The sequence below is a fragment of the Falco cherrug genome, chromosome 5, assembly GCF_023634085.1.
Source record: "Falco cherrug isolate bFalChe1 chromosome 5, bFalChe1.pri, whole genome shotgun sequence".
NCBI classification, from domain to species: domain Eukaryota; kingdom Metazoa; phylum Chordata; class Aves; order Falconiformes; family Falconidae; genus Falco; species Falco cherrug.
The window spans coordinates 22263550-22279872 of record NC_073701.1 but is presented as its reverse complement, the minus strand read 5'-3'; the positions used below and the strand labels follow the sequence as shown (position 1 = coordinate 22279872).

Here is a 16323-nt window from a genome sequence, read left to right as displayed (position 1 = left end):
TAGCTATAGTCTAGGCTACCCAGGGCTGAACTCAGCCTAAACAGCTCTGGAAAGTTCCCCAGCAAATGGTCTATGATGTAGAAGGAAGAGGGCATGGGCAACGCACCTCCACGTACCGTGGGTTCGAAGCTGCCAGAACAGCCCATGGGGACCCCTGGCAACTTGTACACTTGGCCAGCATGAGCTGGCCACAAAACCAACAGCAATCAACACACAAACTGAAATCCCACTGCAGCCCTCCTGCTCGAGATGAGCTTAGCTGCCGTTCTCTGTAGCGATCTCCTGCAGCCTCAGGCTCTGACTCAGCCAGGCAGCCCCGCCGCCTCTCCAGCATGCTTCCACACCGCCACTGACCAAACACCCTGTGGTGAGCACAAAACACTGAGCATGGGAGGCAGGCCAGGGTTTCCAGGGCAGGGAACAAGCTGTGAAGAGGGACCTTCCTCCACAGACACGTGTTAGCTGTAGCTGTGCATGGCAGCTGGCTGCAAAAGCTCTCGCACCGGGTGTACGCTCTGGGTAGCACATTGCTGCCACTAGCACTAAATGCATCTTGAAGAGAAAAAATCTGGTGCTGTTTTGTCTTCAGACTGTTGATGGCAAGTGAATGTGTTGGATGCCTACTTAGGGTTGTGTCTGCAAGTCAGCAGCATCTTTGCACACGTGTCTAACACTAAGGCTGAAGTGGTGGATCTGCTGGGAGGTTTGAAGGTAAGCATGTGTTCAAGGACCCTTAATGGCATGTTGTTTAAAGTCTGCACAGATGATACTGCAGCTGTTAGGAGGAAACAGAGGTAGTAATTGATGATGATTCAGCTAAATATTTTGGGTAATCCCTTCAATTATAGTCCCCAAATTTGCACTTAATTTATATTTAGTTAGATTATTGTTATGTCTTAATATAATAATACAGGCTTATTAGGGACTTATTTATGGAAACATAATTTCATTGATGTAAGACTAGAAATAATCTGTTGCATACTTGATAATTTCAGATGCTCTTTTTTTCTAGTTGCTTAGCCAAACTGAACAGGGGCTATCTGGGTGGAGATGTGATGGAGGGGATACACACTGGAAATGTGGTTATTGTACACGGTGACAAACTTGAGTTCCCCCAGTATCTGGACTTGGAAGCTCACCCCACAGCTGGATTGAGACCGCAATGCCAGGAAGGACCAACCTTTCTCCATGGCACAGCTCTACAGAGGGCTCCTTCTAAACAGCACCCTAAATACAGGTATATAGAGACTCTCTCCCTCCATGCCTTGTGCAAATAGTTGGCGTTTCTTTTCTCCTTGCTAGACTCTCTGTCTCTGCTAGCTGAATAAACAGAGTTTATCCCAGGAAAATAAGCCCATAGGAAGGCAATGAAAACACAAAAGGCAGCACAGGTGACCAACAATCTGTCTGTCCTGGGTTTCATAGCTTGAAGTTAAGAAAATGCTACGAACATGATTTCAAATAGAAGTTTCTATGCAACCTTAATCTCAATCTTCCCTTTTTTGCCACCACTTTATTCACCCATTCCTATTATTTGACTTGATGCCTATTTCTGTTTAGGAGCCTATGTAATATTTTATTTATTGATTACATAGTTTCAAAATGGAAATAAGACATGGGAACATTTCAGAGGAAAGATATTACTTTGGGAAACAGTGTATGTGCCAAGGTCAATGTAGTAAAGTAGTAGCAAACCCAGTAATACTTTTTCTGCTAACGAAAAAGTCTTTATGTGTATGTCAAAGCACTCACTCTCCCACTCTCCCAGAACTTTCTTGCACTCTTAAACAGAATGCTCAAAGCTAAAACAAAAATAGAGTTTCAGGGGTTGTACACGCTCTGTGCCTCAAAATGATTTATTTTTGGCTTTCATTATCTCTTTCTCTTGGCTTGCTCAAGTGTATATTTAAAATATTTTCTTCCATGCATAACATTTTATAAGGAGCCAAGCTAGGATAAGGTCTGCAGTATGTAAGGGCTGAAGCTCTAGGTAGCCATTTTAGCTTTTACAGCAGGCTCCAGGAGGAAGCAAGGCAGGTGGGGCATTAGATTTCTCTCACAGATGTCAAATAAGAATCCTGCCAGAAGCTCAAACATGGACAAGGTACTTCTCTCCAGCAGTCCTTTATGTCATTCAGGGATAAGTAAAGGGAAGGTGAGGCATGAAGGGGCTTTCATAAATTATCTGGGCCAGACAGCTGCATTCTTGCATGTGCTGTAAAGCCTGAAGGATTTGAGCTATGAATGCTTTTATTTATATGGCCTTATACGGCCCAAGCTGCACCATCAGCAGGTGCTACCATTAGCTCTTTATTGAGCATCCTGTGGCAGCAAGTGACTCTGAAGCTGCAACACACCCTGCAGCTTGGGTCAACATCTTCATCTCACTTCCCCACCAGCCTTTGTACTGCTTCTGCTCCAAGCTGCCTTACGCACTGAATGACTGCTGTTGCCAGCATCAGAATCAGTACCAAAATTGAGGCGCTGTCTCTTGTGCTCATTTTTTCCCAGTGTTAAAGAAATGGTGATGATATTGTATTGAGCTCTTCCTCTTTTGTCTAGGCTTTACTAACAAATCATTGAAATTAAGGACCCTGAAGTCACCAAATCCACCCTATGAAAGTTCAACTATATCTATTCCTGATGGATGTTTATCTTGTGGGTAAAAGCCTTCTGTGATTCTTCAACTTTCCCACAGCAATCTGTTTCAGGGGTCCACCATCCTTGCTGTTAGATGTTTCTCCTTAAAGTCAGACTGAACCCTCCTTACTGCAAATTTAAGGCCATTGCTTTTGTGGTACCCACAACTACACTTTACATATTGAAGAATGCTACTCACTACTCTCTTGGTCTTAAGCAGCTCAAAGTAGAGTGGAGTGATTATTACAGATGATACTCTGGTTTAAACATACCAGTACAGTATTTTCCCTATGTGCCTCAGGTTGATTGGCTCATGATCATAGCTTCAGATTCATTATAACCCTCAAATCCCTGCTGGATAAAGTGATATCCAGCCAGACATCCCCCAGACTGTGTTCACATCACTAATTTCTTCAATCTCTGTGGCACACTTACCACTTCTATTTAGAAAAAGGTTGTAGTACAACATAGAGAAGTGGTCTTTAGAAAGAATGGTCATCTTACACTACTTCTCCAATTTGCCAGGACCATTTTGAATTCTTATTCTGTTCTCTGACACACTTCTTGTGCATCCCAGCTTAGTATCACAAGCATGTTATCCATCCCATCATCAAGATTATCAATTAATAAACTGCAGTGTGCTTGTCAGAGGTCAGGGCTAACAAAGAATATCTGCAAATTGACCCATTGTCTTTCTGCCACTGCCACTCTTCTCTGTTCAGTTCTTTTCCTGAATAATTTTCCAGGCAGATCCTATTTGACACTTCCCTTTGAATGCAGTTTTCTTGTAACTGGTTTCTGGCTGAACTGGGAAGAGCTGTTCGTTATGACTTACTGAAGGCTAAGCTTCTCAATCATTGAAAAACAGTCCTTGATCTCACTGCAAAGCACCAAAGTACTAAAGCTCACTTGTTTCACAATAAAATAGCAAGCTGTTAGAAATTTCTTTGCTATTTCAGATTAAAATCCAATTGTGATTTAAGGTTTAAAGTTCAAATAACTTCTGCTTTTTCATTCTTCTGAGCACCTCGATGAGTGATGCACTCAGTCCTGTCCAGAACCCAGTTTAGCTATGGTTTGTTTGTTTGGGGGTTTTGTTTTTTTTTTCTTTGTTTTTTTCTGTCTGCTGCTTCTGACCACAAACATAAGCCTGGCCAACACAAAGGAAGCCATCAGAACTAGCAAAGACTGGGTCAAGAATGGTTATGGTAAGCAAATCTAATGAAGTTAATGCAAATAAGACTTGGAGAGACTATTACACGAGTACCTTAGTGATTCAAGCTGACATGGACTTCCTTGGAATTTGCACTGAGATGAACCAGAATGGGTTGTCTTTGGAAACCTCTTGCAACTGAAAAGTTAATCTCTAACTTCTTCCATTTTATAATTTCTAGTGAAAATCAGTGTTTTTCTTGGAGCTTTGGCTCTTGGAGTCACACTATGATCTCCATTTTTATTACTAAGCAAGAAATTTATGACTCTTGGTTATAAAGGTGAGATTAAAATGTAGCCAAACACATTACAAAGACTCAAAAATATAAATATGAAATATAAGCAATCCACCCCCCCTTTTCTTTTTATTTTTAATTTACAAACCCAGTTCCACCAGCTTGTGAAGAAATCCCATTATTTGGGGTGAAATCTAGGTCATGATTTTTGAGTCCTTGGGCTTGGCAGCATGATTTTTGGCCCATAGCTCAAAAGGGGCCCTGCCATCTGCGCTTTGGGAATCCATTACCATTGTCAGAATCATACAGCGTAATATAGCAACTGCCCAAAGCAAAACAAAACCAACCCAAAATACTTCAAGATACTATAGTCAATATATCCATCTGCCTAGCTATTTATTAAACTAGTTAGCTAAGGTACTCCACACATTCTGGAGGCAATAACTTGCCATTTGTTTATTTTTGCAGGTGCCCTTGAACCAAGTAAAAAAAGCAAAATGGCACAGGGTTGAGAAGGGGGCAATTTGTTTGCTGCACACAGTGAAACAGTAGACCCTTTTCTCAAAGCCTGAAAAATGATACATGAACTGCAGCAAGAATTTGTGGAGCTGGTTCAAGTCTTTTTGACACTTTAGGGAATACTAATTGAGCATTCAATAGCTTCAACACTGTGGGAGTGGGGTAAGCCAATCCAGGAAAACCATCAGCCATGGGAAAACCAATTTCCTCTCTCAAACTTATTGTTCCTGTATGTCAAAGGTGATCCCAAGAGATTCTACTTGTTGCTGACACATTCCAGAAATCATTCTATTTTCCCAATACTTCTTTTTTCCTTTTCTTTAAAAAAAAAAAAAAAAAAATCAGCAGAAGCAGGCGTGAGAGTTACATACCACAAGGGCAAAACAGAAAGCTTAAGCTTATAAAAGAAATATTGAGAAAAGATGCAAGATAGCTAAGAAAAGGCAAAAATGCCAAACCTGCTGGTTTCCTCTGCCCTTGGAGTGCTATGCTCCATGTATATAACTAGTGTATCTGCAAAAGGGTTATTTACTTGACCAGTCTCTCTGCTGATATGAAATAGAGTAACTCTGCTGAACTCATTAGAATTGTGTATTTGTTAGACTGTGGCTGCTTAGCTCACTAAAAACCAAAGAGATAGATGGTCCTTGGAACATGAAGCTTGACATAAATATTGCTAGCCTTCAGCTACAGAGCTCTCAGCTTCTGCTGAAGATGTGACTACCCCCCACAGTGAGGATGTCATAGATCTAGCCTTATTCTTCAGCTGTGTTTAAGGGACTATTAGGGAATAAAAGAACTATGTTAGAAGTAAGACCCTTCCTATTTCTCATTAGAAAAACCTCCCCCAAAGCAGAGTCATATGCCTGTTTCTGTGAGGGTGAGTGAAGACCCTTGACAGGCATTACACCAGTGAACACGCAGAACAAGCAACAGGCAACTCCCAGATGCATTTTTCTGCTTTTTTTTTTTTCCTTTTATATACAGTAACTGTTAAAAAGAAAAGCACACTATTATCGTATATGTGTAATTCTTTTACAAAACTAGTCTTTCAGCAGTTTCAAAGACATTGCCTCATCTCCCTCCCATTTCCTGCAGGGATATTAGTGTCGTCTGGAAAATCTAAGTCCACCTGACAACAAATACTCTGGTGAAACTAATAGCAACAGACCAACAGCTTTCAAATGCTTTTTGTGTTTCTTGCTTAAGAAGTCAGGATTAAAGATTTACTATGTGTTTCTCCACTTCACTAAAAGCCTGTATTTTAATATTTTAAAACTTCTAAAGTTGGATGCCAATAGTATCACATCTGTCACTGGCAACAGTACCCACTCTACCGATGGCAGAATTTAGCTACAAAAGAACCTACTGTGGTTCTCCTTGTGTTGTGGCAGACCCACAGTAGGTCGTCATTTCTTGGCTACTAGGTATTTTCCCTGAAATTTCAACACATGAAGCTATTCCTCACTTTTTTACAAAGTTTACTAGTCCTGTCATCACTGTTACCCCAGGATCTCATATTAATTAATTTATTCTCACAGCACTACTTTGTTTGATGCCAGATTTTCCAGAGAGCTCAGACTCAAATTTTTGAGTGCTCAACACCTAAATTGGAGCCAGATTTTCAGAAAAGCTGGGTTCTCATTCAGGTTCTTAAAGAAGGAGAGAATTTTCCAAAGTTCCCAACAACCCTCACAGCAGCGCCTGCTGCCCAGATTGCATAAGAAACTGAGGATCCAGTGTGCTAAACTTCTTTTCTACATATGAGTATTACATTTTGATGTCTAAATCAGAGGTGATTTCCTTGTAGTCTGGCTGTCAGAGTGGGAGGCTGAGCTCTTTTGAAAATCTAGATTGCTATTGTAAGGTTATCAATACTTTGCAGAAGATAAACTGACAGATGGAGCAAGATCCCAGTGCAACAAAGCATTTGCAGGACAGGTGGAAATAAAATCAGGATTCAGGCTTTCAAGCCATCCATTTCTGTCCATGTATGTTCTTGCGAATTAGCCTGCAGTATGGTTGGCTTATAATAGCATATGTGTTCAGCCCCAGTGAGAATTGTATGCCAGCGGTGTGCAAGATACGCACAGGCTAAAACGCAAGCTGAAAAGCATCCTCTGTGCTGTGAATAGGAAAAGAGACAGAATAAGCAAGTTCCTTGAAAGCTGCAATACAACATTTTTTCTGCCCTCCTCCTACACAGAGGAGCTAAAAAAACGCAAAGATGTACTGACTGTGCTTGCATTTCAGAATCAAAGCAATCCTAAGAAAAAAATATATGTTTTTTTCTGCGCTAATTACAACCTTTTACTGACTGGTTTATAGCTCGAATACCATGCACCATGATGTAGATTCATCCATTGCAACTCTGTGAGTCCGTAAGGTGCGTGCCAGCCACCAAGGGCTCCTGCTCAGGGCAGCCCCAGAGTGTGAGAAGCCCACAAGGCTGAGTGAACTGGTAAGACTACACAGCACAAGTATACAACACTGAATGACACAGAGGAAAAAGCAAGACCAGGCAGCAGACCCCGTCATTCATGCTGTTCATTCATCACGCTGCCCTGACTTTGGTTTGGGCTGTGCTAACTAGCTCCCTCCAAGACAAATCTGCATCCAGAGGAGTTAGCCCTGAGCTCTTTGGTGCCACCAGCTCTCAGGGCTAAGAACTGGTCTTTCAGTCTATTTTGTGTAGCAAAACAGGCATAGCCACAAAGCCCAAAACAACCAGCCTTGCCAACAGAAAAGTTTCATTACTCCAGGCATGCATACACCTCAGCTAGTTGTTTCACTTCTCTTTCCCGAGTGGTCACATTCAGCGCTCTCTTTGTGAGATCTGAACTTACTGGTTCACACGGACTAGCAACGCCTAACGCTGAAATCCCACCAAAGCCATGCCCAAAGCAATGTTAAAACTCAGCGATTTTGGTGGGGCAGCAGTTCGGCTCAAAGGAAAGGCTGTACAATTGGTTAACTGTTACGAATACTTGGTAAGACACAGGAGAAAAAACTTAACTGTTAAGATATCACAGAATCCTTCCCCTCTCTGAAAACATAGGCAGAGACAATTTTCAAGCATTCCTATTGAAACTCTGGCAATTGAAAGGTCGTGTACTTTTCACTTCTAGTAAAGACAGCTCACTTTCTAAGGAACCAGAGAAAGATGGCAAGGGCCAAGTTGCTCATCGTCCATAAAGGCTGTTGAAGCTTGTTTCCAGGTGGGCCCAAATTCTCAAACCCAAAGTGGCAGTACTTCACGGTCTCCCATTAACTCTACTTCTGCCAGTCAGGTAAGCAGTCCCTTATTTATTCCCTCTCTCCATACGCTATCTTAAATTTTAAAAATACTTCCAATCTGGCTGTGTTAATGTGACAGATGGGAATACTCTGGCAGCTCCCTTCTGGTGAAACATTTATAAGGTGTTGTATGGCTTCAGAAAGCAACATATTAGGAAATGGAGGGTGGGGGGGTAGAGGGAGGAACTCTCTTATTTTAATTTCAAGCAGCAGGAGCCCGAGTAGACTGAGTCATAGCTCTTCAAACATTAATCCAAAGCAAATAATGAAATGGAAAGTGGAGAAATATAGATTAGGCAGCTAAAGCAAACTTAATGCTTATAATCACTGCAGACCTCGATGGTGATTGTTTGCAAAATGCCCAGGGAATGGGATGGGATGCAACACACCAGTGTTTTAGCCACAGAGAGAGGTAAATCATTGCTTAAATTCATTAACAGGGCCTAATTCAGCAAGTGACTTGGGATGTGCTGAACTTTGAGTGTGTGAGGAGCTATACTGCTGGGCTCCAGAACGGTCAAGGAGCTGTGGCTTGTGTTCACAGTCCTGCAAAGAGTGTGTGGCTACCAAGGAAAGCTGTCCCCTTCACAGCCAGCTGGGATGTTTACAAAGTTTGGAAAGCAGGAACAGTAATTACCATTGCACTGAATAAGAAGGGTGGGTGGGAAAGATATTTCACACCCCCTCCTAGGAATATCACTAACACGAGTACTCCCATAATGCGCAATATAATGGTATCCCAGCAACCGTGCTGAAATAATACTATTTTGTACTTTATGTATAGAGCGGTACCTGTGCAAAACTCAAAGCCCTTTACAAAGACGACAACCATAATTATCCTAAGGGCTAATTTTGTAAATTAGGGAGGCACTGGAATACCAGTGATGTTTTTGCCAATCAGAGGAAACAGATGTGTATTTTTCCCTGAAGTAATTATTTATTTATTTTGACCAAGAGCAGGTTCCAGTATGCTCTTCTGGATGGCTTCGTCACAAAATCAGCCTTGATTATCTGCATGACAAAACAGAGTTAAGCTCATAAAGTGGCACTATATTTCTGTGTTTCGTTACATAATGTTTTTTAGAGATCCAGAGCTCTCTTGGTTGCTGTGGTCCAACATACCTTTAATCTAGTCTTTATTTTGCTACTGCCAGATTGCACAGTTAGACACCAGGGTATGCTTTCCTGTTTGCTTAGCTGGAGCCATTGCACTTCAATGTTTACTAGCACTGCTGAGAAAAATTCCAGCAGGGTTGGCTTTTGGGGTTTTTTGTTTGGTTGGGGGTTTTTTTCCTCTTTTTACATTAGCATTTGTTTATTTGTCAAAACTGAAACATTTTGAAGAGATGGTTTGCTTTTGACAGTTTTCCTTCACAACCCAGGTAGATTTGAGATCAGTCAGCAGAAAGGCTAGGTTTCTTAGGGCTCTTGGCATTGCATTGCTCGTGGGGAAGACAGCCAAGATGTCTGCTCCAGAGTCCTAGTCCCATGACTTTTTCTTTTTATAGAGAATTTTGAAATATGTCTCTTGTCAGAACAACACCAAATGTTGAACCATCAAAATTCTCTATTAAGCAGAATCACCTTTCAATGCAGAACTGCGATATTTATGTGCTTAACAGCATTGCCAGAGGCACCAAAGTACAAAGGAGTCCTATTTGTAGTATTATCCAACACTTACTTGTATTACAAATGATAATGCAGTGTCTTTCTAGAGCACATGTGAAATAGAAGGTCTCCTCTCATTGATTCATTGCCACCCATACCACAAAGTCCAACTGGAAACGAACACGCCTTGTTAGATCTTGGATATATCCCATCTGCCTCTCACTGGCTTTTCCGATTCAAATACTCCCAAATTTTAACAGCCATGGTATTTTTAGACCTCTCTAGCATCTTCCATCTTAAAGCTTTGTAACAGGCCTTGGAGGTAGAGGAAACATTGCAAGCCCCCGTTTTGCAAATGAGAAGGCTGGAAGCGGGAGGTTGCCAAAGATCACAGTGCGGTTCCAAGGCGGTGTGGAGAGAGCAGGACAGATGGCCACCCTCACAGGAGAGAAGAGCCGTGTTATTTCTGGCATGCTCAGGCACCTCCATCCTGCCAGCCTCCACTCTGGAAGCTGGGATGGCTATAGGAGCCCTTCATTTTCTGTCCAGAAAAGTCATAGCTACTTTGTGCTATGAAAAAGAATCTGCACTCTTCCCCTAAGAAGGCTGCATTTTGGAGTAAGTGAAATTACTTGCTCTGAGTGGCAAACGTGCCAAAAGGGAAACATTTTCCTGGAAAAATACAAACTTCCCTAACTGTGCTAGCAGTGAGCCAACAATCTTCTGTCCCTCTAAACCCCAGCTTCAATGTCCTTAATGGAGGGGGCATGATAGAAAACAGTGGCTAGTCTGGCTAGCATGAGCCACAAAAAGTAGTTTCTGCCTGGTAGGTTGGCCTTTGTGGGTATGAGCAGCAGCAACGCTAGGAACCAATGCAGAACTACACTGACAGCAGAGCTCCCCATCCCTGTTGTGCTCCAGATGTGCCTTTCAGGGATTTGGAGACTAAATATTTCATTTATTCTGCAGAAAGGACTATCATTTATTCTCAGGAGCTTGATATTGTGCAATGGCATCTTGCAGGGTACAGAGAACTTCAGCATCCTAGGCTGTTACCATTTATAGCATTTTGGGAATCAGTGAAACACACTGTCTGTATATCGTCTGTTACCATGGCCTGGAAGCATTCAATTCCAGATAGAAGAACAGCTGTAGTAAAGTAAAAGTTGTAGTAAATACATGGCATATAGCTTAACACTACATTAGAACTGCTACAAAAGCAAATCAACCACATCCATTTCTTCCAAAACCTCCTTCCATCTGCACGCTAGACAACGGTCTAATTTTGCTGGTGGCCTGGCAGAACTTCTTTCTCTTAAATTAGTGGGGCTGCACCTGCTTACTCGGTGCTGCTGAATCTGACTTACAAGCATAAAATGACTTTTGCATCTCCAGGTCTGCTTTCATTGCAGTTCGTGGACTATGAATAATTAACTACAGTCATCTGCAACAGAGGCATCTGCTTTAGCAGTTTTTTAAGCTGCAATTGAATTCAGCGTTCAAAAATAATTTCAAATGAAGTCCTCTAATTCTCCCTTCAGTTCATTTGGGAATGTAAGAAGTGACAAAGAACTTCATTTAGACTCCTCCCTTATGGCAGGACTCTTCAACATTTCTTCTTGTGTTACCAAAATGAATCAATGTGGGAATAGCCAGCAACACCTCCTCTTGCCCTACTAATTCTTGTGGATGATGTCTGTTTAGCTCAGAAACATTCTTACAAATAATAAGTATTTCCTTCTGCCTTCCCATTTATAGCTTTCTTGTTCTCTTTCATGTGGTCTTTAATGCTCACTGAATGGCATGATGGTTAAGGAGAAAGTGGCTGGTTTTGAGCTGTATGGTTCTGTGCTACAGAAAAGTGAAATCCTCTGCCTGTTCGTCTGCAGCTGCGGAGTGTAAAGCCAGTAGAATAGATACACCATGTGAATCCACAGTAATGTGACATCAAAACCCTAGAGGATATGTGATCATGAACACCAAACGAAAATGGAGAGTGAGTGCAGGGTCAGGTTAGAGCACTCGGAAGGTGTATGTCAGAACAGGGATGGGTCAGAAGTGGTCCATGAGGCCATGGGTAAAGTTCCTTAATGTGCCATTTCTCCTACAGCCAACAGACTGAGCTGCATGGAAGAAGGAACAAGATAACTTGGATTGACAGAAGATTAACCACACAGGAGCCCAGTGAAGTGTCATGGGACCCAATATAATAGTCTCGTGAGTGTCCAGACCAGGATGCTGGCAGAGCTATTTTTTTTCCAGGCTGGTGCTTTGTTTTCCATGTTTGTATGTCTAGATCTATGTATTTTACTCTAGAATGATCTTCTAGGCATTCTTCAGCTCTATGAGTCCTCTCATAACAATCTTTGTTCTTGTGCTCTTCTTGGTCTGTGTTTGGATAACACCTAACACAATCTGGTCTGGTGTTCTGAGAACTGAACTGCTGCAACTACGGAAGTGACTAAATCTGCGAGGAGGAACATTAATGGAGGCCAAGTTTTTTTTCAAGTGTAGGTCCCGGGATTAAGCTCAGATGGCTAAAGAAGAGAGTTTACAACGAACTATTTCTCCAAGTAGGGCTTTACATGCATTATTGGAACATAATATGCTTCAGATTACTATCTATGTGTCAAATTCGGATGGAGTTTGGTCAGCAAATAATTAAGAGACAGATGGTGAAACAGAGCAACATGGTATGACCGGGGGAAAAAAAATTCCTTAGGAAACCAGGTTCACAAAGACAACAGTAAAATGGGACATTTGAATTTATGTGATACATTCTCATTCCACATCTTTCCTTCTGACAGTTCACACTTTTCCAGAAGTACCTACCCTTATTGTTTTTCCCATACCAATTAGTATCATGTTTAATTAAAGTCACACCTCCCAGATTCTTAGAAATAGAATTACAGTGTATAAAATAATGGACTACAGTAAATTAATTTGAGTTTAGAAGAGTAAACACAAAGCACATTTAAGATACTGTCTTAATAATAATAACTATATTGCAATGCCCTTGCACATCCAGAAAATATCTTCTACGCTATGATACTACTAGCTAAGTTCTATGATTTTTTGATTTTTGAGCAACAGCAATTCCAAATTTCCCATAAATCCAAGAATTATCATTGTAAGCAACCCAAGTCCAGTCACGTAGCACCATCTCTAGTATCAATGCACCCCAGCATCCATTCAACAACCTGTGGAATTCAAATCACTGTCTGAAATTATACATTTCTCTGGTCCTTTCTACTCACGAAATACAGTAAGTTGGCTAGGATCAGAGACTTCTACTGTATCTTTGTTCCCACAGGAATATGCTTTTTGCCCAGGACTACTCCATGCAGATTCTCTGAGACTTGCTGGTTACTTCCAAATAATCGTTCTTCAACAGTTTTCTGCTGCTAATAAAGTCATTTGACCATGTAACGGAGCTTTCATTCCTTCATTAAACTTGGAATTTTTAACATCCTGAATCCTCTCCTCTTTAGCACACATTTTCTGAGCCAAATCAATCAGCTTTCTAAAACACACCTTTTTTTTTCTTTTTTTTTTTACTTCTGGAAATGATAGAAGTTCTTGATCTCTCTTTTAACAAGATCACATATTACTACTTGTTTTTCATGAGAAAAGAGTTGTTAGCCATATTGTTCTGGTCAAATTTAGTTTTGCTATTATTTTTTACTCTTCCTACAGATTCAGCTGGATTTGTTTTTTCTCAGCTACAGCTGTGAACTGCTGAAATGGGCTTTTGTATGTTAAGTGATTTCTATGAATCAAAGCCTCTATACCAGTATCAGTCATTATTTACTTTCCAACTTCAGGTGACAATTAGCAAGAGAGATTTGAAATCTTCTCAAATGCAATATATTTTGCTTTGACATTTCTGGAGTTTTAAATCAGATTTACACTTACAAGCTAGCTTCATGGTTCCAGTCCCCAGCCCTGCTGAAACAAGCTTTAAAGAATAACAGTGTTTGTTTAAACAGGTATTCAACAGATGACAGAAGCGATGACCCCTTCATACGAATATGAGTGACATTTATGTAAAAAAAATCAAGTTATTCTAAAAGGCTAAAGATGATAAGTGTCTACTTTTTTTTCCTAGCTCACTTCTGAATACCAGTAGCAGGAAATGTATTGTGGTACGCTGTGATTTATTTTTAAAGAAATATACATCTGACTGTACCAGCTGCTTTGCTAAACATTGTTTAGCTCTTCCTCAGTAATAATCATGTAAAGCCATGTCAAAAGTGTTAATGTTTACAAGATACCCTCAAATAAAATACTGTAACAATATACCCAGGGAAATGGTACCTATGATATACCTGTTATTCTGCGCAGTGAATGTATAGCAGGGACAAACGTTGCTCATAAAATGTGTAAATTAACATGATGATACAGATGAAACAAAACTATATTCCCATCTCAAGCCAAACCTATTTCAGGCTCAGTAAACCCTGCTGGAACTTTGTTGTGCTTTCTCCCCAACCCCCACTCCTTTATGCTCCAGTTTAAGCAGAAGCAGGGTGCCCCATGAATCTCATTAGGGAGTGTATTAGAAAGTGTATTCTTGCAAGACTTCCAAACTACTTTAGGATGTTCTGAAACCTTTGCTAAACACAGTTGAAATATTTTTTTGTGTTCCTTTCTGACCAAGTTATATGAAACAGTTTGAGATATATTTTAACAGCAAAATCTCTTACGCAGGAAAATAGTTTTGTAAGATTAGATACAAAACTTTTATTTCTTTAGTTTTGAAGAAACACTTTCTGAGGTTTATAAGTTATCTCCTTCCTCAACATTTCAAAAGGTGAAATTTGCTTATATGCAGTGGAGCATTTTAAGGCCTCAGTTCACCACAATTCCTAGTGTAATTATATAGGATATAAAAATTGTAGAGGCTATTTGTTACACTTTTGTACAAGGCTGTATGGCCAAATATCAAATCTAATAAAACAAAGGGAAACTGGTGATGGGAAGACTACTGCATCTCCATCTTGGAAATGTTCCACCATTTCTCTTTTTCTTTCTTTTTCCTTTCTCTCTTTTTTTTATTTTTTTTTCTTTAAAACCATGGCCCATATGATACGCGACATCTCTACATAGACTCTCAAGCAGATTTGTTTTCATGTGTGCTGCAGTAGTATCTACCTATACACTGCAAGCCAATGAAGTCTATCTACAAAAATGAAAAATAGAACAGATGAAACCATGAAGATCTATGAAAAACTGAAGCAGAATACTGGCAAGTTTTCAGTATATAATGTGCTTCTCAGATCTGCAGCCCATTGGAAATACTGCCTAATAGGCTGATAGTGCCCACGTCCTGAGATAACTTGCACAGAGTTTCTGCACAAGCAGAAAGGATTCCTCTTTACTCTGTTGAAGAGCAACATTTGATAAACTTTCTCTTAAAAGTCTCCTTCAGCTATTAGCAGCTGAAAGACTGTGGGTTTGGGGGTAACTTATAGGTTATGCAGGCAAAAACATGTCATTAGCAAGGCCAGTATCAAATGTAACTGTAAATAATGAAAATTCAACTTTTACCCATAGAACATTGTTTGTAATTTTGAAAAGACACGTTTAGATAAATAATTTTTCTCCTCAAGAGTGAGAAATTAAATCTCAGCTTTAAGATTGTATTTCAGCACCATATTTCAGCATTTCAAACTGCTTGGCATGCTGTTTTTCACAGGACATAGGAATGCACTCTGGGCTCTGGTTGACCACTCAGGTATATTATGCTCACTTTCAGAAAGAAACTATCTGTTATGCTAACAGTCTGTCCCAAACTGTTCTATACTCAATTTTGCTGGTATTTACTACCTATCTGTTTCAATGGGCTGGGACTGCAAAGTGTGATGCATGCTTATAGCATGGCATCTTCTCTCTCCATCAGCTTCACTCCAGAGTAACCTGCCAAGTAAAAAGAATTGCTAAGGAGCTTGTAGAACCTGTGCTAAAAGCTCTGCCACTGAATCTGCCCTGTCACTTGCACTAGCTGGCTCCAGGGCAACTGTTTCTCCGTCACCATCCCCACCAGGGATATTTGGGAGCAGCCTGGGACAAAGCCCTGATGGAAAATAGTCTGTGGCTGAGGGAAATAAGGGACCAGGTGATGGAGGTCAGCTGATTGCAGCACTCCCTTTAAATTGCAAGCCTTGGGCTGTTTAGCTTAGTCTGAGCTTGGAGGATGTTTTCTGGCAAGTGGTAAAACTGCTCAGAAATTTGTCTGGTGCAGGTCCTAGGAAGTCATTCAGTATCTTGGGATGAAGTAGGAAGCATGATGAAAGAACCTAGAGGACTACAAGGTTGCTGAGGAGCTGTGGCCTCTGTCTAGCGATTCCACTTTTCTAGTTTCTCCTGGGAAAGCTAAATAAATCCCACTGCCACTTTGCTTCCTCAACAAGAGACAAAACTTTTATTTATTAAGGACAAGGAATGAAGTATCGGGTTGTGTGCCTGAAGCAGAAGCAGCTACCTGCCCACGGCAGAGTAAGGAGTGTGCCGCTCTGCTAAGAAGTGGTAGGAGACCTGCATTGTAGCACTTGTCTGGAGCCTGATTCACCCATAAAAGGGTGGGCTTTTGCTTTGGCTGGACATGGATGTACATCGCAATTACCACCACGGGGATGCAGGGTCAGAAAGATGGGGAGGAGTCATGCTACAAAGGTAAGAGCCCTGCACAGAAATCAGTAACTGTGTGGTGATGCGGTACCATGGAAAATGCCAGATCCAAGAGTCTGAGTATTTACGCTAGAAGGATGTGGCTAGTAAATACAACAATGTAAATCAAACTGCTTTCTGA

The 16323-nt window shown here is 40.9% G+C and overlaps 1 protein-coding gene and 1 long non-coding RNA gene across 4 annotated transcripts in view; one reads left to right on the top strand and one right to left on the bottom strand.

Moving 5' to 3' along the window:
* Positions 1 to 16323, bottom strand: part of RERG (RAS like estrogen regulated growth inhibitor) — a 108810-nt gene that overhangs the window by 60390 nt on the left and 32097 nt on the right. The gene's annotated exons all lie outside the window — the stretch shown is intronic.
* On the top strand, positions 497 to 15297 carry LOC129736242 (uncharacterized). The gene is made up of 3 exons (XR_008732549.1): positions 497 to 711; positions 1013 to 1237; positions 11623 to 15297. It is a non-coding gene; the product is annotated as an uncharacterized LOC129736242 (long non-coding RNA).